The following is a 26,956-nucleotide window of genomic DNA, read 5'->3' as shown; positions in this document are numbered from 1 at the left end:
AAGAGGTCTAAGGCATTTGTCTTCCATTTTTTGAGGGCCACCAATGGACCAGGTTTTCTTAATATTCCTAATGAATATGCTAAAAGGAGATTTGCATGAGTACTAGCTCCATTGTAAGTAAATATTTTTGTAAGGCCAGTTTTAACCTAAGAGCCTCTTCTCTCAAACTGTAAACCTTTCCTGCCCTTTTGTCCTTTTGTGTCTAGCTTGGTTAATTTGTCTGTGTACTTTCCCCTTGTTATGTTTTTATTACCGTATTTGCCGGCGTATAAGACGACTTTTCAGTACCTTAAAATCCTCCCCAAAGTCGGGGGTCGTCTTATACGCCGGGTACTGTTTACATGCCCTTACTTTATATGCCCTAACATCTCCTTTCTTACCTCCTTACGGTGCTTACGGTACTAGTAAACCTGCCGGGACATCAGCGGGGCCATGGCGGGACATCAGTGTGACAAGGGTGCCAGCTCCTTCATCCTGCGCAGCGGGAAGCAGCGGCGCTCTGGCCCCACCCCTTTTCTCTTTACTACGTCTCTCGCACATGCGGCCGTGTGTGGAGTCTAGCCCTTAAGGAAGTTGCGGGGGCGAGCAGGAGGCGTGCCGCTGTGTATGGCTGTGTAGGGCTGGCACTCCTGTCCCATTGATGTCCTGCAATTTTACAGTTTACATTAAAGGCAGTGTGTAATAAAATACATAGTGCAACTATTTGTTGTGCAGAAGGTGTGCGGAAGAAGGGGTAGTCTTATACGGCGAGTATATAACAAACTCTATATTTTAACTGTAAAAGTTGGGGGGTCGTCTTATACGCCCAGTCGTCTTATACGCCGGCAAATACGGTAATTGTACACCGCTTTGATTTGACTTTTTGTTAAAAATGGCAGTATATAAAATAAATACCTTTTAACTGTAGCATAACCTGACCACTAAACGCTTTAGATTCTATCACTATTATAGATACTATAATCCCCTCTAAAATCTTGGGAGTTATTATAGATACTGGATCAAATGTTGCCTTCATATCTCTTCTATTGTGGGCAGATGTTTCTTTAGACTATGCCAGATCCACTCCATCCGTGAACTTCTCAAGGCAAAGGCTATTTGGATACTTTCCCATGTGTTGGTGTTCTCTCAGCCGGATTATTGTAATGCTCTGTTTAAGAGCACACATGAAAAGGATCTCAAATGTGTGCAACTTATACAAAATATAGGCCCTCTCTTATAAAGCCGCTGTAGAGGTTTCTACCGCAGCCCGGAGTGCTAAATGCTCTGATGCTGCTCCAACCCTCATAGGAATTCAATGAGTGTTGGATCAGCATCGGAGCATTTAGTGCTCTGGGCCTTGGTAGAAACCTTTTCCACAGCTTAGTGAAAAAAAGGAGGGAGGTAGTGGATAGTTGTTAAACTAATAACTTGGAGATGTAAATTTCACCACTTCACACCCCTTTTGAAGGAAGAGCATTGGCTCGCCATGAAACCCATATTGTCTATAAATTACTGGCATTGGTGCATTACATTAAATAAGGGCTCCTTTTTTCAAAGGCGCGCTAGCGATTTTAGCGCGCGCTTAGCACACACTAAAATGCCACGCGCTAGCCGCTACCGCCTCCTCTTGAGCAGGCGGTAGTTTTTCAGATAGCGCCTGCTATAGCGTGGCAGTACAGTAGGATTTTGGTGGCCTCACACTTTCCACCCAAAATGTAGTGGTTAGCGTGGGTTATGGGCCTGGGTCCCCCTTCTCTATGGTTTATGATACCACACACCAAGATACTCCAGACACCTGCTTGCTGCTCTACTAGGATTTCCTATGCCTGGAGCTGCTGTTACTCTTTCATTCAAATCTATGGGAGTGGGAGGGGGGTCAGTGAGCACTGGGGGAGTTTGGAGGGGTCATGACTTAATGCCTCTAGTGATCATCTGGTCAGTTTGGGTACCTTTTAGGCTCTTAGATGCTTTTAAAACAGGTATAGCTCCAGTTGTCATAATGGTATCACAGACCCCCCTGGTAAATGTTTGTCACCACAAGGCATCTAAGCACTAAGCATGCCCTAAGTCTGACCATAACTCATCTCCAACTCCCCCCCCCCCCCCTTGAATTTTAGATGCACTGCAGACAAAAAAATCTAACAAGATGACCAGAAAGTAAGCTTCAAAAATTGACATTTGGGCATTTTGGTGATTAAAATGTCCAATTGACAGTTTATGCCATCTTTTTGATGTCTTTCTTTTTTTTTTAAATGAGCCCCTATAGGCTGTATCTACATTTAAAGCAGAACACGGGCTTTGGCGGACAAACAGATTGACCAGTGATCCAACATACAGTAGTTTTATTTGGACTTATTACAAGTCTGTGATTGGAAAGCTGTTTCTCCACAGCCTTTACTCAGAGATGAACATCTAGGACAGGGGTAGGGAACTCCGGTCCTCGAGAGCCGTATTCCAGTCAGGTTTTCAGGATTTTCCTAATGAATATGCATGAGATCTATTTGCATGCACTGCTTTCAATGCATATTCATTGGGGAAATCCTGCAAACCTGACTGGAATACGGCTCTTGAGGACCGGAGTTCCCTACCCCTGATCTAGGATATCTGAGATGGTGAATTTTCAGTGCAGGAAAAAGCCCTTGTGTACTGCTATCTAATAGAGATGGGCTGTCATCATGTTACCACATTAAAACGAGCAGTAACAAAAAAACATTTTGGTTCAGATGCTCAAAAGTTTTTCTTGCAAGTAAGAGTGGTTAAAAACAATCTTACTTGCCTGGAAACTCCACTTCCTATGCTCATAAGGGTTCTCTGGGGTTTCTACCGATAATGGTAGCAACCACCATGAAAATTATGCATGGAGTACATTAGTATTTAAATTAGCACCCCATGTAATGATCAAAAGGGAAGAGGAGGGGTGCCGACCTCTTACTGGGGAATTTATTGCAGCAGGTCTGGAGCTGCCATAGTTTTTGAGTATGTTATATGAGTGTGTGCAATGTTCCTAACATACCACCTCAATGGTGCACAGTTTTTTAAATTGTTTCAAGGGATGTATAACCATCAATATCTCCAACACAAATAGCTATAATTTCTCAGCTATTATGCCAACTCTTGTAAGATCCTCAGTGGCACCATTCAGGACTCAATATATTTCATTGTCCCAAGCTTTACGTGTCAAAACCTCATTGGATCTGTTGTCGGTCTTTTCTTATTTAAATCTTATTCAAAAGCTTAATTTTTCTTAACTTTTCATTTCTACATTCAATAGTTTATAGTTTATAAATAAGCAAATACTTAGCTTAAAACAAGTGGTTTCTGACTGGGAATGTTAGATGCCGACATGTTTCACATAAAACAGCTTGTCAGGGAAGACATGAAGTCTGCAAATCAAGTAGAGCAAGCTTCATCCAAAGCAAGGCAAATCATAGGTTGCATACGCAGGAGTTTCGTCAGCAGTAAACCTGAAGTCATTATGCCACTGTATAGATCCATGGTGAGACCGCACCTGGAGTACTGTGTGCAATTTTGGAGGCCACATTACCGCAAGGATGTGCTGAGACTGGAATCGGTCCAGAGAATGGCCACCAGGATGGTCTCGGGACTCAAGGAGCTCCCATACGAGGAGCGGTTAGGGAAGTTACAGCTCTACTCACTCGAGGAACGTAGAGAGAGGGGAGATATGATCGAGACATTCAAGTACCTCACAGGTCGTATCGAGGTGGAAGAGGATATCTTCTTTTTCAAGGGTCCCGCGGCAACAAGGGGGCATCGGTGGAAAATCAGGGGCGGGAACTGCACGGTGACACTAGGAAGTTCTTCTTCACCGAAAGGGTGGTTGATCGCTGGAATAGTCTTCCACTTCGGGTTATTGAGGCCAGCAGCATGCCAGATTTTAAGGCCAGATGGGACAGACATGTGGGATCTATCCGCAAAGATAGATTGGGAGGGTCATTGGAGTGGGCAGACTTGATGGGCCGTGGCCCTTATCTGCCATCTATTTCTATGTTTCTATCAAGGCTTTACTCCCAACTAATAACCGCCAAGTAGTTAAAATACTGCAATCATGCAGCACACATACACAAACTTCAGAATTTGTATTAATTTATGATTTTCTTTTCTTTTTCTTTTTTATTTGTATGCTTCTTGTTTTATACTTGTAGTAATGCCTTCGAAGATAATCAAAATATGGCCCTTATCTGCTGAATTAAACCAATAAGTTTGAACTTTTTAATCCATATTAACCTAGTTTTTTATGGGATCTTTTGTTATGTCTCTCTTTCTGGTGTGGATCCTTATCTCTTCTTTTTTTTTTCTTAGCTATTATGGATATATTGATATATAGTACAGTCTGGAAGACATAGTTGACTCAAGTACAGGCAGTTCTCTCAAGTTCTTGGAAGCTTGTTTGATAGCCAAAGAAATGTTTTCTGGGATGATAAGAGGTCTATCCCCTAGGAAGGAGAAAGTATGCCCAAAGTTGTGGATTGTATCCATGTTCTCTAAGTGAACTAAAGGAAGCAAGAACATGCTTTACTAGGTTTGGTCAGATATTTCTGATGGCTCATGCTATATTTTGTAGAAAGGATAGAACTGTTGACTTGTCTCTTATGGAAGAAGGCACTAGAAGAGATTATATGGTTGACTGAGCTGGACACTGTGTTCCAATGCTTGAAGAAGCCCTGTGCTCCAAGCTAGTCTTGATTACTCCTGACTTTAATTATAATAATGCTGTGTTGTAGGTCTAGGTACAGTCCTGGCCCAAGCAGTAGATAAGGTAGAAAACACAATGACCTTAATAAGTTGATATTGCTTTCTTGTTAGAAGAATTACATGGTAATTAAAAAGGAAACACTAACTGTAAATTGTGTTTGAGAGGCATTCTAATATTTATCTACTGGGGTGATGGTTTACCTTAGTCATGAGCCATCATCCTCTCATGCCTGGCCAGACATAAAGCAATCAATGGGTGAATCATGTAGTGGTTTCTCAGCCTATAGCCTTTCCCAATATAATGTGAGGCATCAGTTTTGAAAGGAGTACCTGAATGCTGGCTTCCTTACTCACAAGGTGGCCCTCACTGAAGCATTCATTCAGCTGGTAATAGGCTGAAGGGGAGTAGATATGAACGAGTACCCCCTTATCCTCATAAGGTCAACTTAAGAGGCCTAGAGCTGAGAAGCTCAACTAGGAGGTCATGGTTCAGCTAGAGGAAAGAATATCCCAGGGCTGGGTAAATAGGCACAAAGCAAGAAGAAGCAGACCTCCAGAATACCCCCATAAGGCATATTATAACCCATAGAGTTGAATATAGTTTTAAAATGACCTGGTCTGGGTCCCAGGTCCAGGATGTATAGGATAGGGAATGACATAGGGATAAATTTGTCCTTTCCCATCCCCACGAGCTCTGCCCAATTCCTGCAAGCTCTGTCCTTATCTGCACAATCCTTGAACACTTTAAAATCATGTGTTTGAGGCTTGTACAGTTAATACAGAGTTTGCAGGAATGGGACAGAGACAGAACTCACAGGAACAGGATGGGGATATTGAGATACAGGAGTGAGCATCTGTGGTGATTGTAGGTACTGCACCATGAGTTGGGATTTCCTGGTAGCATATGGGACAGATAATCATAGTGGCACGCTGAGGCAAGATGGGATGATTCATGTCTTCTGGGGCCATGCCCAGCATGATTTGGGATGGCCTTTCCAAATAATAAGTTAACATTCTATTTGCTTTTCCATACAGAGTAACATAGTAAATGATGGCAGATAAAGACCCAAATGGTCCATCTTGCCTGCCTAACTGTACACATTCTATAAATTAATAATTTAATTTAAATGGTCCTTTTTATTAGATATTTCTGAGCCAGAAACCCAGAGCTCTGCCTGGTAGTGTGTTTAGGTTCTTTCTACTGGAGTTTCCATCAAAGCCCATTCCAGTCCATCTAAACCATATCAGTCATCGAAGCCCTCTCCAGCCCGTCCTCAACCGAAGGGTGTGGAGTGGCACTCGCTTGTGGACTGTAGGGGGTGCTAATGGAATGGATAGTGTGCAAGACATGGTGCAGAGTTTTTTTCTACAAAAATGCCGGCTTTTAGTATGGTTCTGGGTAAACTAGTTAGACATACATATGAAAGTTAAGGTCATGCCCACTAGAAGCATACAAAAAAGTTGGTGAATAAAAATCTGAATACGGATGTAGCCAAGGCCAGAAAAGATTAATATTAAGGAAAAGCATAATATTCTCTATATGTACTTTGCTATTAAGCCAGACCAACTAGACAACTGGATGCCGGAGAGTCACTAGACGTGGTATATTTGGACTTCAGTAAAGCATTTGATAGCGTCCCACACCGAAGGTTTTTGAACAAGCTGAAATCGATAGGATTAGGAGACACTCTAACTACATGGGTTGGGGACTGGCTGAGCGGTAGACTACAGAGGGTGGTGGTGAACGGTACCCCATCAGAAGCGTCGGATGTGCTCAGTGGAGTGCCGCAGGGCTCAGTCTTGGGCCTGATTCTATTCAACTTATTTATAAGAGATATGACGCAAGGACTTAGAGGAAAGGTATCACTGTTCGCCGACGACGCCAAACTTTGCAACATAGTAGGCAAAAGCTTGTTACCTGATAATATGACACAGGACCTACTGCTGCTGGAACGATGGTCAATGACTTGGCAGCTAGGCTTCAATGCTAAAAAATGTAAGGTAATGCACCTGGGTAAGAGAAACCCGCGCAGAACTTATGCACTAAATGGTGAGACCTTGGTTAGGACCACGGCAGAACGTGATCTAGGGATGATCATTAGTGATGACATGAAGGCTGCCAATCAAGTGGAGAAGGCTTCCTCCAGGGCAAGACAAATGATGGGTTGTATCCGTAGAGGTTTTGTCAGCAGGAGACCTGAAGTCATGATGCCGTTATACAGATCCATGGTGAGGCCTCACTTGGAGTAATGTTTTCAGTTCTGGAGACCACACTACCATAAGGACATGCTGAGGATCGAGTCGGTTCAACAAATGGCCACCAGGATGGTCTTGGGGCTCAAGGATATCATGTATGAAGAAAGACTAAAAAAATTGCGGCTGTACTCACTTGAGGAACGAAGAGAGAGGGGAGACATGATTGAAACGTTTAAGTACATCATGGGACGCATCGAGTCGGAAGATGATATCTTCTGTCTCATGGGACCCTCGATCACCAGAGGGCATCCGTTGAAAATCAGGGGAGGGAAGTTTCATAGCGACTCCAGAAAGTACTTCTTCACCGAAAGAGTGGTGGATCATTGGAACAGACTCCCACTGCAGGTGATTTGAGGCCAGCAGCGTGACGGATTTTAATAGAAAATGGGATGCTCACGTGGGATCTTTAAGGGAGTGAATTCAGGGGGGCGGATACTTGGAATGGGCAGACTTGGTGGGCTATAGCCCTTTTCTGCCGCCATTTTCTATGTTTCTATAGAGGAAATCGGGTAATGTGTAACATACTTCTAGAGGTATTAAGAACTCCATCTTGAGTTAGTGACTCCATTTTGTGTCAGTGACTTTCTGTCTCTGTCTGTTCTTTGTTCTTTCTGCATTTCCCATCTTGAGCCTCATGGCTCTGATTAATACCAGACCTCTCAGTCTGGCTTGTTGAAGATATAGGGTTTCATATTTTTGAATACAGATAGTTATATGTATCATATGAATGCAGTATATCATGTTGGTGTGTGTGGGGGATCCCACGAGTGATTATGTGTGTGATAAGTGGTATAAATGATATGTGAGAGAATGATTTGTACTTAATTTTAAATATTTTAAACCTGAAGAAACTTTAAGGGAGCCTAAGAGGCAACATCTGGAAATAGTTAAAGCCAGAAACACTGTACCAGTCTTTGAGAGACTCAGAGCAGGAAGGGTCAGCAGGTTTGACCTCTAGCATAGGAGGGAGGGGGAGTAGGCCTCCTTCTTCTGGTGCTGACAGGGACACAAATTTATCAGCAGACGCTGTAGAGAAATGCAAGCTGACTTTAATACAGACAAACTGTTTGATTTTGCCTTTTTGAGAATGACAAAAAGAGTATTGGATATATAATAATGGGTTTCTGCATATTTAGAAAGTTAAGATAAACAAAAATATGATTTGTGAAACTTTCAGTGTCAAAAAAGAATTTATTTGTTTAAACCTAAGGACAACCTCTATTAGCCGATTGGCTGACAAGTAATGATGTCAGACTGGACAGAAAATATATATTGGTGAGCAACGAATTATCGGTGAGGATTCTTTGTCAGAAATGCTAGCGTTTGGCGTCTGTAAAAGACTCCCACCGATGACGTAAATAATCTTTTGATGAATGTTATGGAAATAAATAAAATTAATACATTTTTTTTTGTGGAACCTTTTGTGTCATGTGCCATCATTCATGTACACTTTACCCACCTATGAGCAAACCTGGCTGCTCAAGGGCCATATATGGGACACAGACTGTTCAAGTCTGCCCAGTACTGGCCTTAGTTCATCAATATATTGAACTTTTTGCAGTTTTATTGCTAAACTTTGGATTGATAATGTATCTGTCTACTGTTTGCCCTTTGGTCGCATACATATGCACAATTACGATATTATGTGTGTAACCAATATGTTAACCACATAGTTTTATGCGGTATATAAATTATTAAATAAATAAAATAAATATGTAGCCATTAGAGATCCTCTGTGCTCATCCCATGCTTGTTTGAACTCTGTCACTGTTTTCCTCTCCACCACCTCACTCGAAAGCACATTCTATGCATCAATCACCTTCTCCATAAAGAAGTATTTCCTAACATTAATTTTCAAGTCTACTACTCTTCAATCTCAAATTATGTCCTCTGGTTTTTACCATTTTTCTTTCTCTGGAAAAGATTTTTTCTACGTTAATACCTTTTAAGTATTTGATCATATGAATCAAATCTCCCCTGTCCTTCCTTTCCTCAGGGCATACATATTCAGGATTCTAGACTTTCCTCATACGTCTTTCAGTGCAAATCTCCTATCATTTTCATCGTCTTTCACTGGACTGCTTCAAGTCTTCTTATGTCCTTTGCCATATATGGTCTCAAAAACTAAACACAATACTCCAAGTGGGGCTTCACCAATGACTTGTACAGGGGCATCAACACCTTCTTTCTTCTACTGGTTACGCCTCTCTATATACAGCCTAGCATCCTTCTAGCAGCAGCCACCACCTTATCACACTGTTTCTTTGCCTTTAGATCTTTGGACCTATCACCCCAAGGGTCCTCTCCCTATCCGTGCATATCAGCTTCTCACCTCCTAGCACATAAGGCTCCTTCTGATTTCTAATCCCCAAATGCATCACTGCATTAAATTTTAATTGCCAGATATTAGACCATCCCTCTAACTTTTGCAGATCTTTTTTCATGTTTTCCAATCCCTCTTGGTGTCTACTCTGTTATATATCTTGGTATCATCCACAAAGAGGCAAACCTTTCCTTCTAACCCTTTTATGACCATTGTCACATATTTAGCTGCAAATTTCAGCATATTGTCCTTCATGACTTGAACATCCATTCTCTGTCTGTTTCAGAAAGTTCAAGTTAAACATGGGGATACAGTATCTACGATTATTACCAAAAAAGAGAAATGCAGCTCTACTTCTCTTTGACTGCAAGGTGAATCACTGTGCTCACAGTGTTATTAATTCCTGTAATTTGATTCAACTTAGCAGGTGACAGACTCAAATATTTTAAGTGCAAATAAAGAAGACAGTAAGTAAAGAACATCCAGGTTATTGTGTCATTCCACATTATTAGACTCTAAATGCAACGACTGTGAATATGTTGACCTAAGGCTCAGTTTGTAGCTGCTCTTAATTGCATACATTTTTGGTCATCAGTGAAGCATTTGTCATGTACCTGCCATGAGTTGTCATAACAATCCTCAGAATTTCTTCAGTTGGTTACATTATTGGTAGCTTTCAAATGGCAATACTTTGGGTTTTTTTTCAGATAAGAGTGATAAAAACTGGGAACATTGACAAGCTCTGCACAAATTTCACCTTTGTGAATTTAGTTTTTGAGTCATGCTGACTAACCATGTAACTTCCTTGAGAATGTAGCATTTATTTTGTGAAGACATATAACAAGTGTTTTCATATTAATATTAACACACAGCGATGCATTTTAATCTCTAATGTGTATTCAGGGCCTTTGTTAGACATGATGGGGCCCAGGGCAAATGCTAGGGAGATGGACTCAAAGCTTGCTTGCAGTCTCTGGCTTTTTTCACCTTCTTGAATGATTGAACAACTCTCTCCTAACCCACCCCCCCCATGACAAGGAAGACCAGGGCAATTGCCCTGGATGCCAACCCCTAACACCGGCCCTGTGCGTATTTTAAATGCCACAGTCATATTCATTTTAATGGGACAACTTATTTATCAGGAACATTAATCAACACTGGAGTTAGCGCTTAGGTAGTATTTTATAAAATGCAACATAACTTGTTCAGCAAGTGTGCGCTTAAGTTGGACATTTTTAGAAGAGAAAATAGATACAAACCCCCTGAATACTATATAGAGCACCCAGTGTTAGATGCCTGATTTTATGCATTGATCCAAGATCCATGTGCAACTTAACATTAGATAGTGTGAGCCAACCAGGAAAGATAGGGCCAAATGCTTGAGTACCTGAATGTAAACTACTTAGATCATAAGTGGTATATAATTACCAAAATAAAATACTTAATTGGTACTAATTGATACCTAATTGGAGTTGCACACAGATCTCCCCTGTGCACTGTTCTATAACTTATTATCTAACTTTTCCTATACTGTATATAGCCAAAAAGAGGGTGTGGTCATGGGATGGGCATGGGCACTCCTAAAAGTTAGGCACCAAGTTATAAAATATGGCCAATCTGTGCGCTATGCTGGTATTTTATAAAGGTTGGGTACCCTTTATACAATACCCTCTGGATGCTGAACTTTATAGTACCTAGATTTTGACTCTATTTATAAAATTTGCTCCAAAATGACAGGAATATACTCATTTCTTGTCCTAATCCACTGTTCATTGCTATCAACCTCAATTTTGATCAGCTCCATTTCCTGATTCGTTCTCATAATAATGAGGACCATTAGATCCAATAAATATTTATTGAGAATTTGATGCCATTTCTTAATAAATTCAATATCTTCATTAATCAGGTGCAGCTCAAGGTTCACCCTTAGACCCCTCGGTATAAATTCCTGTTTACAATATTCTTGTAAGGTGGCTGCATGCGAATTAGCCTTAATCAAACATTTATTACTGGACATAAAAACTGCCCAACGGTGACACATTTTAATGAGTCAGCCACAACATCTGACTTGAATCTTAAACCCAATTGCCATGATTGCCCAGACATCTTCAGTCAGAAGGAGAGATGCTCACTTTTCCTGCCATCAGGCCCCCATCAAACCAAGTCACTCCCCTGAACCCCCGACACCCCACCCCAACACTTCCTAAACTTCTGGCACCCTACCCTGACACTCCCCAAACTCCCAGCATCCCACCCTGACATCAACCCCATATTTTCAATGACAATTGAGCGGGAGGGATGCCCACTCTCTCCCACCGGAAGGCCCGTCTTCATAATGGCTTTCCCCTTCCTGGTACATCCTGGGATGTACTAGGGAGGGACATAAGACTCTGGTCCAGTTGTCTAATACCCCTCTTATGGGAGGGGTCTTAGATGCCTAGGCCAATCAGTTATCACAGAGAAGGAGAAGAGGGTGGCAGGTGTTGAAGAGAGGTTAGCAGAAGGGGCAGATGGAGATCCCATATGCCTCCATAGCTTTCTCCACTTTCTGATTTTCTAGTTGCTTATAAATGTTTTCTTCTGTGAACCACTTATAGCAACACAGATCATGTATAGTATTGAGGGATACGGGAAATCCGGGTCTCCAACAAGGAGCACCTAAATGGGTCTCCGCGTGTGCGGATCGCCGGACTAGATGGACCTCGGTCTGTTCCGGTGAAGGCGTTTATTATGTTCTTATGTATAGGGATCTTCAGATTACCACCCAGGTAGCATAACCCAGGCTGGCCACAATCCTCATTGATCCCGGTTATTAGTATCTACACTATTCTTCTATTGTAAATTCATAATATTCATTAATCAGTTCTTGCTTTAAATCAGCTAATTATCAATTTTTAATATATAGAAGGGGAAGTAATCAACTTATCTTGCAGCAGCACCTCATCCTCCAACATGAGCCCATTTCAATCCTTTCCTCAGGGAGTGAAGTGCTAATATGCCATTGAGCTAACATTTACCCTTCATACCAACTAACATGTGCTTCCCCTTTATCATCTCGTTCACTCTTCTTTGAACCTTTTCTAGTGCCGCTATATCACTCTTGAGATAAGGAGACCATAAATGAACTCGATACTCCAGGTGAGGTTGCACCATGGAGCGATACAGGGGCATTATAACCTTCTTAGTCTTGTTAACTATTGAGTTAGAAGGTTTCATCTACATTGAGTAGAAGGTTTCATCTACATTGAGTAGAAGGTTTCATCATATTGTCTATGATGACAGATCCTTTTCTTGGGCGCTAACCCCCAGGTGGACCCTAGCATTCGATAAATGTGAACACGGGTTGAACATGGGTTATTCTTCCCAATATGCATCACTTTGCATTTGTCCACATTAAATTTCATTTGCCACTTGGATGCCCAGTCTTCCAATTTTCTAACGTCTAGCTGCAATTTTCACAATCTACATGGTTTGCCTTTTGAAAATAGGTATTTTCTTACTGCTGACTTTGGACGTCAACCACAGTATCTCCAAATTGGACTTAGACATATGTTTTAAAAAATGCCCCTCCACATGCCTAAGAAGGTATACACACCATACCATAGTGCCTAAATTCTCCCAAACCATTGGTAAGTCCCTCTGAAGCAATGATGAAAACAATCTCAAAAACTCTCTAAATCAGTACTGTAACACCACTACAGATGCTCTTTATGGAAATTTAAACAAAAATAAATAAATAAAATCACAGAAACTCTGTTATGTACCACCATTTTTATTTATCTAGTGTTTTTTATAATGTTCTCCAAGGGGAGCTCAGAACAGTTTACATGAATTTATTCAGGTATGCAAGCATTTTCCCTTTTCTGTGCTGCTGGGCTCACAATCTATCTAATGTACTTGGGGCAATGGGGGGATTAAGTGATTTGCCCAGGGTCAGAAGGAGCAGCATGGATTTGAACCCTCAAGCTCAGGTGCTGAGGCCATAGCTTTAACCATTGCACCACACTCACCAGTATAGAAGCTTATAAATTGTAACTCCTTTACAAAAGCTCACGTATTGCAACACCATTACAGAAGCTTGTGTAAACTGATCCGAATTGATTTCTCAGTCTTTAGTAGCAGTATAGAAGCTAACAATAAACAATGATGACATAATTTATATTATGATTATGATTATGATTTTTTTAAATGTTTTAGAGATTTTTGTGATATTTAAGCTTTCATTTTTTTCAGATGAGAGAAAGAGAGAGGGCATAACCACTTCAGCCAATAGCTGCACAAATATCTGCAAAATATTTAAATGCCAAAGCCATCATTTAAAAAAGAAATGCTGAATGTGGCCTTTGAATAGTGACCTCTGTTTGGTTTTTTTTTCATCTGTTCGGTTATCAAGTCTATGGCCCTCTTTTACAAAGGTGCACTAAGCGTTTTAGTGTGTGTTTAGCGTGCGCTAAATTAACGCATGCGCTAACCACTAACACGCCCATAGGATAACGTGCACGCGTTAGCGTTTAGCTCATGATTAGCGTGCACTAATATTTACCGCACGCTAAAAAGCGTAGCGCACCTTAGTAAAAGAGGGGGTATGTGTTTAACTGTACTACCAAAAGAGCATAAAAAGCAAGCTACAGTAATTTGTAAGCTTTTGTGTTTTACTTCCTAACAAAATATTCAAGTGCCTTAATTTTTCTTTGAGTTATAAAATTGCTACTGCTGAATAACAAACAAAACTACTGTACACAGCCTAATGTGTTTTCCCCCCTTTAAATTCAGTTTTAATTAAACATCCTGTCTAACAAATGTTTCTGAACAATGCTAGTCCGTTAAGAGTTTTGATAATCTGTGGTATCCTGAAGGCTTTCTAGGGGTTGCTATGGCAATGAATGGTCAGTTCCATTAATTCCAAGGGAGTCAAAGTGGGTTGCCCTAGCAATAAATATGAAAACTGTGGAACTATTGAAGACTCACAGAAGAGGTTGACACAATGCTCCTATTTAAGCATATGTAGATGGCTACTACTGTTGTCATCTGAAATTAAAACAATTCCAATCCTCAGAAAAGAAAAACACCACAGAAACCATCCTAGAAAGCAAATTTACTTGTAGTAGATATCCATTTATTCAAGTTTAAGACATTTGCCCAATTTATGTTATATACAAAAGGAAAATAACAGAAAACCAAATTGTACATTTTTTTGTGACAGGAAAAGCTTACTCACATAAATGGGATCTCTGGCTGCTCTTCCAAACTTCATAAGACCTGTTTATCAAGAACTGTGAGAACCAGTTGACTGCACCAGGCATACCCATTTCATTGAATCTCAGAAGAAGGAGTGAATGGTCGATGGAATCAAAGGCAGCTGAGATGTCTAATTGCAGTAAGGCTGTTTTCCTTTGCTCAGGTAGGATTTGGCTTCTGAGCTTAATTCTAGTGGTAGTATTTTGGTGCTATGCATAGCTCTAAAACCATGTTCTGAGCTGTGAAATCCATCCGCTTAGTTGAGGAAGTCAATTGTGTCAATTGGTCAATTGTGTGCTAACATGAAATTCTAAAGCAACAAAACAACAAAAGAAACAGAGGTCCAACTTCGTCTGCAGTGAAAAAACAGACCAGAGCAAATAAACCAAAACTGCAGATTTGTACACGGTGCAGGCAAATTTTATTTTGACAAATAAATCTTAACTAAAAACCTTTTACCAGACGGGGGACCCAACACGGTCCGTGTTTCGGACAACCTTCATCAGGGACGAACTTGTAGTGCATTTCGGAGATTCACTGGTGTGCTACCAAACGCTATTTTTCCAGGCTTCTTTTTGTGATATTTTTCTTTTTACCTTTATTACCATGGACCCCTGATGAAGGTTGTCCGAAACACGGACCGTGTTGGGTCCTCCGTCTGGTAAAAGGTTTTTAGTTAAGATTTATTTGTCAAAATAAAATTTGCCTGCACCGTGTACAAATCTGCAGTTTTGGTTTGTTTGCTCTGGTCTGTTTTTTCACTGCAGACGAAGTTGGACCTCTGTTTCTTTTGTTGTTTTGTTGCTTTAGAATTTCATGTTAGCACACAATTGACCAATTGACACAATTGGTCCCCCGTCTGGTAAAAGGTTTTTAGTTAAGATTTATTTGTCAAAATAAAATTTGCCTGCACCGTGTACAAATCTGCAGTTTTGGTTTGTTTGCTCTAACATGAAATTCTAACAGTTTCACAGGCCAGGGTATTCTAACCGGAAATTCTCGATCTTGGTTAAATTGAGGCCTAGGCATTTCGGAATAGATGTCGGTACAATTGCCAACACAACTGTGAGATATATTCCTTTGCTTAGGCATGTATTGATAAGGTCAGTCAGCCAGAGGAAGAAGTCGGGGAGGGTATGTCCCAGCAAATTGGCTGGATATATATCAAGGCAGGATGATTTTTTTTGAGAGCCTCTTCATCCAGCTCAAGCATCTTACTGCTACTGCAATAGATTAAGTCATTATTGTTGGCATCAAGAAATATTTCCAATATTTAATAAATACTTATTTTCCTGTTCATCTTCTACACCCATGTCTGATAAACAATCCAACTACCTTCCCAGATGATGCAAAAACATAGGCAACTGAATCTTTGGGAAGGTTGTACCAAACCCAGATTGAAATGAAAGGATCTATTTGTGATTTATAAACACTTGTACAGAATATTATCCCTTTTTATACTTTAATAAAAAAGATTTAAATATTTATTTATGTAAAACATTTATAGACCGCTTAGGCCCTCTTTTACTAAGGTGTGCTAACTGATTAGCGGGTGCTAAACACTAACGCGTGCATGTTAGTCTATGAACACGTTAGCATTTAGCAAGCGCTAATTCGATTAGCGCACGCTAATCAGTTAGCACACCTTAGTAAAAGAGGGGGTTAGTATCTAAGTGGTTTCTAGCAGCAAAAATACATAAAATTTACCATAAAATATAACACTAAAAATATATATATATAAAAATATAAGTGTTTGAGGCTTGTGAAAATTAGGACAGAGTCCACAGAGATAGAACAGAGATGGGGACAGAACTTGCAGGAATGGGATGGGGAAAGGGGCAGACTTTGTCCTGGTGTCATTCTGTATCTTACAGGAAAGACTGCAAGCTGGGCCTTGGAATCCAATTTCCCAAGTTTGTGAAAATCTCCCTTCATATTCTTCATAACAAAACCCCTTGATTGCTCCATAGCTCCACACCAATCAGCAACTGTCATTCCCTGTCTTCTAATGCCCTACCTCTCTTCAGCTCAGCCTATATACTAGAGAGTTGCGCGGGGACAGAAATCCCACCCGTCCCCACCCGTCCCCGCCAAAGTCCCACCCGTCCCCACCCGTCCCCGTGAGGAATCCCACCCGTCCCCACCCGTCCCCGTGAGGAATCCCTCCGTCCCCACCCGTCCCCGTGAGGAATCCCCTCCGTCCCCACCCGTCCCCGCGAGGAATCCCCTCCGTCCCCGCCCGTCCATATAAACTTCAGAAATAGTTATTTCATTTAATTATGCTACTGAATTAAAGGCTCTGGTAGAAACCATTTACAAATAAGCAAAAAGACTTTATTAATTTGAAAATATTAATTGGGAAGAATACATACTTTGCAAATGGGTTTCTACCAGAGCCTCTAATGTTTATAAATTTTTATCAACACAACTAATATACTACTTTATCCTGAAGCAAAATAAAAAAAAAGAAATACAATTCTTTTCCTACCTTTGTTGCCTGGTTTCTGCTTTCCTCATGTTCTCATTCAATTCCTTCCATCCACTGTCTCTCTTCCTTCTGCATCTTCCATTTGCTCTGTTACTGTGCCTCTCCCTTTCTTCCCCCTTCCAAATTGGTCTGGCACCCATCTTCTTCTCTCCGCTCCCCCCATAGTCTGGCATCTGTCTTCTTCCCTGCCAGCGTCTTCTCCCTACTCTCTCTTCCCCATTTCCTTTCAGCGTCCTTCTCCCCCCATCTTCCCCATGTCCTGTCAGCGTCCTTCTCCCCCCTCTGTCTTCCACATGTGCTTTCAGTGTCCTTCTCCCCCCTCTGCTTCCCCATGTCCTTTCAGCGTCCTTCTCCACCCCCCCGTCTTCCCCATGTCCTTTCAGCGTCCTTCTCCACCCCTTTGTCTTCCCCATGTGCTTTCAGCATCCTTCTCCCCCCTCTGTCTTCCACAAGTGCTTTGAGTCCTTTCCCCCCCCCCCGCCCTTCCCATGGCCTTTCAGCGTCCTTCTCCACCCCTTTATCTTCCCCATGTCCTTTCAGCGTCCTTCTCCACCCCTTTGTCTTCCCCATGTGCTTTCAGCAATCTTCTCCCCCCTCTGTCTTCCACAAGTGCTTTCAGAGTCCTTCCCCCCCCCTCCGCACTTCCCATGGCCTTTCAGCGTCCTTCTCCACCCCTTTGTATTCCCCCATGTGCTTTCAGCGTCCTTCTCTCTCCTATGTTTTCAAGTGCTTTAAGCGTCCTTCTCCCCCCCCCTCCTTCTCTACCGCCCCGGGTGCAGCGCAGCCGGCCAGGTCCCCTTACTTTTGTGGCACTTCCCCGACCGACTGACAACAGCCCCGGTCCGACAAACCTCCCTGCCCTTAACTGCGAATCTAAATTACCTTATTACAGCTGCTGTAAGAAGATAATTTAGATTCGCGGCTACAGGGCAGGGAGGATTGTCGGACCGGGGCTGTTGTCGGTCGGTCGGTCGGGGAAGTGCCACAAAAGTAAGGGGACCTGGCCGGCTGTGCTGCAACCGGGGCGGGGTGTGGCGGGGCGGACCGCCCCGTCCCTTGGTAGCCACTCGAACCGCGAGGCTACTCTCCTCCTTACCTGCACTGCCTGCAGCACAGAGCCAAACGGAAGTCTTCCCGACTCAGTCGCGCGGCTCTTCTCTCTACCTTCTCTGCTTGCAGCACAGAGCCGAACGGAAGTCTTCCCGACGTCAGCGTTGACGTCGGAGGGAGGGAGGGCTTTGTTTAAGCTTTGTTTAAGCCCTCCCTCCCCTCCGACGTCAGCGCTGACGTCGGGAAGACTTCCGTTCGGCTCTGTGCTGCAAGCAGAGAAGGTAGAGAGAAGAGCCGCGCGACTGAGTACATCCAGCCCCGCAGGAACCCCGCGACCCTCGGAGGCGTCCCCACGGGATCCCCGCGACCCTAGGGGGCGTCCCCACGGGATCCCCGCGACCCTAGGGGCGTCCCCACGGGATCCCCGTGACCCAAAGGGGGAACCCGCGGGATGCCCGCGGGTCCCGCGGGATTCCCGTCGTCCCCGTTCCCGTGCAGCTCTCTACTATATACCCCATCAGCCTCATATCAAAAATATGACTATGAAATAAAAAAGGGGTGAAGAATCCGCATAGCCATGTTATGGCACACTCTAAGGTACACTAGCGTTTTTAGCGCACGCACCTTAGCGTGCGCTAAAATCGCTAGCGTGCCTTTGTAAAAAGAGCCCTAAATATTTGTGTGTGTGTGTGTGTAATGTGCATGTAAATACACATAGATTATAGAACACCTAGATTATAGACTTGCCCTTATGCATGCACTTCAAATGTTATTACCAGGGTTCTTCAAAAAGTTTCCGTACTTTCATATTTTCGGGGGAAATGGTCAGAGCGGGAGAAGTGATAAGAGTGTGTGTCTTAGAATGTCATGTGACTAGTTCGGCACGCTGACTTACCTTGCAGGTAGTGATGTAATTTGCTTTTGAGATATTTAATAGTGTTTAAAAAAATTAAAATGCGGAAACCTTTTGAAGATCCTTAATATATTCATACATATTTTGCAAATCTCCCAACCTAACTAATACCTTGTGAAATGCTTATGCTTCTCATTGGTATAAGTATACATCATCTTGTACTGTATAAGGTGGTAAAAGGGGCCAAAAGAGACTACAAGGAAAAAATAGCCAAGGAGGCAAAGAACTTCAAGCCGTTCTTTTGATATATTAACGGGAAACGACCAGCGAAGGAAGCGGTGGGACCGTTGGATGACCATGGAATAAAGGGAGCACTAAAGGAGGACAAAGCAATCGCCAACAAACTGAACAAATTTTTTGCGTCTGTATTTACTAAAGAAGATTTACACAGCATACCAGGACCCATCAGGCTATATGCTGGAAATGAAGTCGGAAAGCTGACAGGATTGACGGTCAGTCTAGAGGAGTTATGTAGGCAGATTGATAGGCTTAAGAGCAATAAATCCCCGGGACCAGATGGCATCCATCCGAGGGTCATCAAGGAACTGAAAGGGACCATAGCTGAACTGGTTCAACTAATAGCCAATCTGTCATTCAAATCGGGAAATATTCCGGAAGACTGGAAGGTGGCGAATGTTACGCCGATCTTCAAGAAAGGTTCTAGGGGAGATCCGGGAAACTACAGATCGGTGAGTCTGGCTTTGGTACTGGGAAAGATGGTAGAGTCGCTGATAAAAGACCGCATCATAAATCACCTTGACGGACATGGGCTGATGAGGACCAGTTAGCATGGTTTCAGCAAAGGTAGATTGTGTTTGACAAACTTGCTGCACTTCTTTGAGGGAGTAAACAGACAGTTAGACAAGGGCGACCTGGTCAACATTATATATCTAGATTTTCAGAAGGCGTTTGACAAGGTTCCACATTGCAAGCCATGGAATCGAGAGTAAAATACTCACGTGGATTAAAAACTGGCTTGAGCATAGGAAACAGAGTGGGGGGTAAATGGACAATATTCAGACTGGAAGAGCATCACCAGTGGGGTGCCGCAGGGCTTGGTGCTTGGACCCGTGCTCTTCAACATCTTGAAAAGGACCTTTGTGTGTGGGTGACATGCAGCATAAACATCCATTTACGAAAAATAGATGTCTAAAATATCAAGGGAGCAACACAGAAACATAAACATCTCTATGGCAGCAAATAAATGTCTGTTATAAAATGGCAGAGAACCCTAAAATACGCATTGAAATATTGGATATTGCGTAAAATCAAAATTTAATAAACTTGATAAACGATCTGGACATTGGTATGACGAGTGAGATGATTAAATTTGCGGACGATACAAAGTTATTCAAAGTAGTGAAGACACAGGGGGATTGTGAAGATCTACAACATGACATAATCATGCTCGAGGAATGGGCATCAACATGGCAAATGAGGTTCAATGTGGATAAGTGTAAAGTGATGCATGTAGGTAACAAAATGGGGCGGTACTTGGGAGATATGATCGACAAGTCGATGAAACCATCCGCATAATGTGTGGTGGCGGCGAAAAGGGCAAACAGAATGATATGCATGATAAAGAAAGGGATCAGGAACAGATCTGAGAAGGTTATCATGCTGCTGTACCGGGCCATGGTGTGCCCTCACCTGGAGTACTGTGTCCACCACTGGTTGACGAACATGAAGAAGGACACGGTAGTACTCGAAAGGGTCCAGAGAAGAGCAACTAAGATTGTTAAGGGGCTGGAGGAGTTGCCATACAGCGAAAGATTAGAGAAACTGGGCCGCCTCTTCCTTGAACAGAGGAGATTGAGAGGGGATATGATTGAAACATTCAAGGTACTGAAGGGAATAGACTTAGTAGGTAAGGACAGGTTGTTCACCCTCTCTAAGATAGGGAGAACGAGAGGGCACTCTCTAAAATTGAAAGGGGATAGATTCCGTACAAATATAAGGAAGTTCTTCACCCAGAGAGTGGTAGAAAACTGGAACGCTCTTCCGGAGTCTGTCATAGGGGAAAACACTCTCCAGGGATTCAAGACAAAGTTAGACAAGTTCCTACTTAACCGGAACGTACTCAGGTAGGGCTAGTCTTAGAGCGCTGGTCTGTGACCAAAGAGCTGCCGTGTGAGCGGACTGCTGGGCACGATAGACCACTGGTCTGACTCAGCAGCAGCAATTCGTATGTTCTTATGTATAAGGTTTCACAATTTATGAAAAATCTCTTTATCTTATAAGCTGACTTTATGTGTGGAGAAACCTTTATAAAGTTATTCCCATAATGTGCTTATAGACAGAAAATTTACTATGTTCATATGTACAAGACATAAGAAAATATTTTGAATTTAGTATCAGAATATTAGGTAGTTATTCTGTCTCGGCTAAATGTGACGATTTAAACCTTACAATGCATTATTGCATTCAAAATGTCTATTAAAGTCAATAACGCAAGCACCAGGCACTTTGAGTTCTATTGATTGTATCATTCCAAAACTTGTATACTAACACAGAAGTTCAGATTCTATAGAATCATTAGCATGAAAGAAAACCCTATTTTCTCAAACTGATGTCTATAGAAACATGAAACAAACAGAAAAAAGAAAGAAATGCCATAGCCCTGTCAGCCTGGTGAAAATTTGAATGATACCTTACAGGATAGATTAGTATGCAGAAACCATAATGGAAATATACAAAGGCGGCTTCAGGGTAAAGCCGACCTATCTAAACATGTCATTGAAATTGCAGTGTCTATGGTAACTGTGACTAAAGAGGCAGCAGCGTTATGTTCCAAGGCAGAAGCAGAGGCCGATGACCATAAAATATGTACCGTATCAAAAGCAGAGCAGTAAATTGCAACAACACACTACTGAAAAGCCCAGCATGCTCTAATGCCGAGGAAACTGCTCAGAAATTAATTCAAGTACTAAAATAACAAGAACCACATTTAGAAGGGAACATGGGAAAAAGGAATACTTTTTTTTTTTTTGCACAACATTAAGGCATTTACAAGACTTTCTTTCTTTACTAAGGGCCCGTTTTGTAATCAGTATTAAACTAAGGGCTCCTTTACGAAGGTGCGCTAACCCTGCGCTACACAGAAAATGTAAGCCAGCTCTATAGAGGCATTAGCGTCTAGCACGCAAGCTTAAACCACTAGCATACCTTCGTAAAAGGAGCCCTAAGACCTGATTGGCTAATTCCAAGTCAGTTTATTGTGTGTTCTCAAGTTAAAACACATTTACTTTTCTAGCAACAGGACATTTTGTTCAATAAATCATTTTCCCTTTGGAGCAGAGTGGAAAATTTTCCTTCCAATAAGCTCCTTGGTATCACAAATCAGCAGTGTAAGCTTAAGATGTTTTTGTTCACTTACCCCCCTCTTTTGCAAAAGCACACAAGAGATTTTTAGCACCAGTCAGCACACTGAATGTTCTGCGCTGTTCCAATGGTCACAGAGTTCCTATAAGTGTCAGAGCAGTGCAGAGCATTCAGCGCACTGGTTTTATAAAAGGGGAAGGGGGGGGGCGTAAAAATAGAGCAATACTTGACAGCTTTATGGACTCATTTACTAAACAGTGCTAGAGATTTATAGCGTGGACCAGCGAGGTAAATTCTCCCCCACTCATAGAATTTCTATGAGTGTTGGAGCATTTACCTCACTGGCCTGCGCTAAAAAACTCTAGCGCTGTTTGGTAAAACCCAGCGTGCGTATATTAGTCTAACATAATTTAGAGGAGGGGGTTTCATTTTCAAATTGTATGTGTGTGTGTGTGTAAATTTAAAACATGAGTAGCATTGTTGCTTGGGATCGGATACCTTTTTTTTTTTTTTTCTTCTTTTCTTCTTTTATGTTCTTTTACTTTAATTTTTTTTTGGGGGGGGGTCTTGATAGTTATCCCCAGAGGCCAAAAGAGTAAGGGCCTATGGTCACCTGCTGTTTTGTTCTCTTAAAAAAAAATGGGGGGGGGGGTTGGAGGGGCTGGGATGCGATGGGCTACTTCAACTGTTTCTCTGTTATTATTGGACTGTACTGTGTTTGCTTTTTTTATATATCAATAAAAACAGATTTGAACATAAAAAATGAGTAGCATTTTGAAAAGGATTTTCAAATCAAAATGTAACTATACTCAAAAAAAGGAGTTTGCAAGGTTCCACAACAAATATATCACAAGATAACAAAAAAACTAGTGGTACCCAACCAGCAATATCAAAAACGTTAGTGGAAAAATACCACTATACTAATATTTTGTTGTTGTTGTTTCATGAGGAAAAAATACCTCATCGGGGTAGGCAGACATTGATTTTTAATATTGCTGCAACAAACACGGTCTTATCACTGGCCCAAAAAACCCCTCCTGCCATCCCAATTAACATTACAATTGATGTTTGTTGCATTCAATCATTAGAAAGAGATACAAAAGTTAAGTACTACATAGTAACATAGTAAATGACGGCAGATAAAGACCTGAACGGTCCATCCAGTCTGCCCATAAGATATACCCATTAAAAAATACATGATTAGATTAACTTGTCTTTTCCTTGAGGGCGGGGAAAGGGACAGGCAGGGCTAGGGGGCCCAGTGTACTTGTGTGACTACTTTTGTTCAGGTTTATTAAAATTTGATTTAATTGCTTATCCAATTTCTAAGTGATGTACAATAATAAAATGGATACCAAAAATAAAAAAACCCTTATAGACATTAAATCAAATCACTCTATAAATACAGACAGGCAATAGGGAAGGACAGGAAGAAATACAATGGAGATAGGAAGACATTTAAGATCAAAAAAATAGGGTGCGGGGAAAAAAGTTAAAAGAATCAAAGGGAGAATGGTAATAGTAAAGCCAGTTTATTAAATGTTATAAATTGAAAGCATCTTTAAATAGGAAGCTTTTTAGGCCCTCTTTTACTAAGACCCTCTTTTACAAAGGTACGCTAAGGGGTTCATAATCAAAAAAAAAAAAACGTCTAAAAAGTGTCCTAAGTGGCTACTTGGACGATCAAAAAGCCTGATCGTCCAAGTACCCATAACCATAAGTTGGTTTAGACGTATCAAAAACCAACTTAGGCCTTTCCCTGCCACTAAACGTACAGAGAGAAAAGAGGTGTGTTTAGAGGAGGAGAAAGGGCGGGCAGTGGGCGGGAGGTGGGCCAACCTACTCCTAGGCGTACAACAGGTATAACCAAAACAATTTAATTGGCACTTAGACCTGGTTCACTTAGACGAAATAAAACCAGGTCTAAGTGCCGAAAAACGGGCCGCTGAGCTGATGGCCGCTGGTGCCATCAGTTCAGTGGCCCGGCAACCAAACCATCGTGGCAGGAGAGATGCCTCATCTCCCCTACCGCGATGCCATCACCCGCAGCAGTTCGGGTAGAGGAGTGATGGCATCGCGGTAGGGGAGATGAGGCATCTCTCCTGCCGCGATGAATCACTCCCCCCCAAAACACAACATCGGGGCAAGAGGGAGTCCAAGCCCTCTTGCCCCGTTGAAGCCGCGACCCCCCTGATAACATCGGGGCAAGAGGGAGTCCAAGCCCTCTTGCCCCAGGCACCCGCGGCACCCCTGACTCGTTCGGGCCAGGAGGGAGCCCAAGCCCTCCTGGCCCAGGCGACCCCCCTACCCCCACCCCACTACAGTACGGGCAGGAGGGATCCCAGGCCCTCCTGCCCTCGACGAACCCCATCCCCCCCAATGTCTGCCCCCCAAGAACCCCTGATCGGCCCCCCCAGTCGACCTGCGACCCCCCCTGGCCGACCCCCCATTCCCCATACCTATTTTAGGTTGGCCGGACAGACGGGTGCCAAACCCGTCCGTCCGGCATGCAGCTCAACGAAGAATGGGGCTGGATTGGCCCAGGGGCACCAAAGCCCTGCCTCCTGGTGGGGCCTAAGTCGCCTGGGCCAATCAGAATAGACCCAGGAGCCTTAGGCCCCTCCTATGGGTGGGGCCTTAGGCACATGGCCCTTAGGCACATGGCCCAGGCGCCTTAGGCCCCACCAGGAGGCGGGGCTTTGGTGCCCCTGGGCCAATCCAGCCCCATTCTTCGTTGAGCTGCATGCCGGACGGACGGGTTTGGCACCCGTCTGTTCGGCCAACCTAAAATAGGTATGGGGAAGGGGGGGTCGTGGGGTCAGCCGGGGGGGGTTGCGGGTCAGCTGGGGGGGCCTATCGGGGGTTCTTGGGGGGGCGGACGTTGGGGGGAATGGGGGGCGTCGAGGGCAGGAGGGCTTGGGCTCCCTCCTGGCCTGAACGAGTCGAGGGTGCCGCGGGTGCCTGGGGCAAGAGGGCTTGGACTCCCTCTTGCCCCGATGTTATCGGGGGGGGGGTCGCGGCTTCAACGGGGCAATAGGGCTTGGACTCCCTCTTGCCCCGATATCGTCGGGAGGGGGGGGTCGTGGTTTGACATGGCAGGAGGGCTTGGGCACCCTCCTGCCTGCATCGTTGTTGGGGGGGAGGGGGAGGATTCTGTAACCGGTGTTGTTTTTGACAGACACCGGTTACAGAATCCAGCTTTTAGGCGAAGGACTGGCTCCTCCTTCGCCTAAAAACCCTTCTCTTGGACGTTTTGTGTTTTTTTTTCATTATGGTAAAAAAGTGTAGACGTGCTGTGGGGGTACTTTTAGACGTAGTGGAGATTGGGCATTTAGGCAGTGGAAGGCCATAATCAAAACATGGACGTATGTTTTGGTTATGGACACTTTCCCTGCATCTGGGTTGAACGTTTAGGGACTTAGGCCAAAAGGGGACTTAGACACTTTTTTTGATTTTGCCCCTCTAAGTGTTTTAGCGCAGATTTAGCATGTGCTAAATCAACACATGCGCTACCTGCTAATGCGTCCATAGGATAACATGCACGCATTAGCATTTAGCATGTGTTTAGTGCGTGCTAATATTTAGCATATGCTAAAAAGCATAGCGCACCTTAGTAAAAGAGGGGGTAAGGTGTGCTAACCGATTAGAGCATGCTAATCGATTAGTGCGCACGCTAATGCATGCATGTTAGTTTGTGGATGGGTTAGCGTTTAGCGCACGCTAATTGGTTTGCACACCTTAGTAAAAGAGGGGGTTAATTTGTATCTTTTTCTAATGATTGAATTCAACAAATGTCAATTGTAATGTTAATTGGGATGGCAGGAGGTTTTTTTTTTTGGCCGGTGATAACTGTGGGTTGTTGCAGCAGTATTAAAAATCAATAAGTCTGCCTACCCCAATGAGGTCTTTTTTCCTGCTGAAAGAAAAAAAAAATATTAGTATAGTGGTATTTTTCCACTAACATGTTTGATATTGTTGGTTGGGTACCACTAGTGTTTTACAAATCAAAATGTAGACATCTAAGTCAGGATGTCTCAAGGTTGCTAGTATCTAAGAACAGCATCTACCATCATAGGACCTATTCCACTGTAAAATACATCGTGAAAAGGACCTTTGTGTGTGGGTGACATGCAGCATAAACATCCATTTACGAAAAATAGATGTCTAAAATATCAAGGGAGCAACACAGAAACAGAAACATCTCTATGGCAGCAAATAAATCTCTGTTATAAAATGGCAGAGAACCCTAAAAAATTGTGCACCCTGGAAAGAGAGAATAAAGTAACACCAACAGACTAAAACCTCTCTATGAAAAAAAAATTTACTGTTAAGACACTCTAGCACTAATATCTATGATATGGTAAAGTGAAACAAAAATCAAATATGTAAAATAAATGTGTGCAAGGAAACCCTCAGTTACTAGCACTATATGTTGTATAGCTTTAATTGGCAATGTGCTCAAAATCTTGCCCAGATTGTATTCAGAGCTTGAGAGCTTCAGCCCAATAGCATCCCTGGGTTTTCCTTACTTTATTTTTATTTATGCTTTATCAATATGGAAATATGGGCTTATAGACAGCAACACCATGAGTTATGCTGTGGCTTGATGACACCGTAAGTCACAAGAGATCATAACAGAACATATAATATTAATGGTGGAACTAGTTTCACACCA

At 42.7% G+C, this 26,956-nt stretch overlaps 1 long non-coding RNA gene across 1 annotated transcript in view; it reads left to right on the top strand.

Annotated features, from left to right (window-relative positions):
• LOC117357938 overlaps window positions 1-26,956 on the top strand; it is a 215,929-nt gene that overhangs the window by 54,704 nt on the left and 134,269 nt on the right. Inside the window, exons 2-3 of the long non-coding RNA XR_004538906.1 lie at window positions 9,558-9,642; window positions 14,475-14,672. This is a non-coding gene — a long non-coding RNA (uncharacterized LOC117357938). The remainder of the gene's footprint in view (window positions 1-9,557; window positions 9,643-14,474; window positions 14,673-26,956) is intronic.

The sequence above is a fragment of the Geotrypetes seraphini genome, chromosome 3 (assembly GCF_902459505.1).
Source record: "Geotrypetes seraphini chromosome 3, aGeoSer1.1, whole genome shotgun sequence".
NCBI classification, from domain to species: domain Eukaryota; kingdom Metazoa; phylum Chordata; class Amphibia; order Gymnophiona; family Dermophiidae; genus Geotrypetes; species Geotrypetes seraphini.
This window is presented reverse-complemented; position numbering and strand designations above follow the sequence as displayed.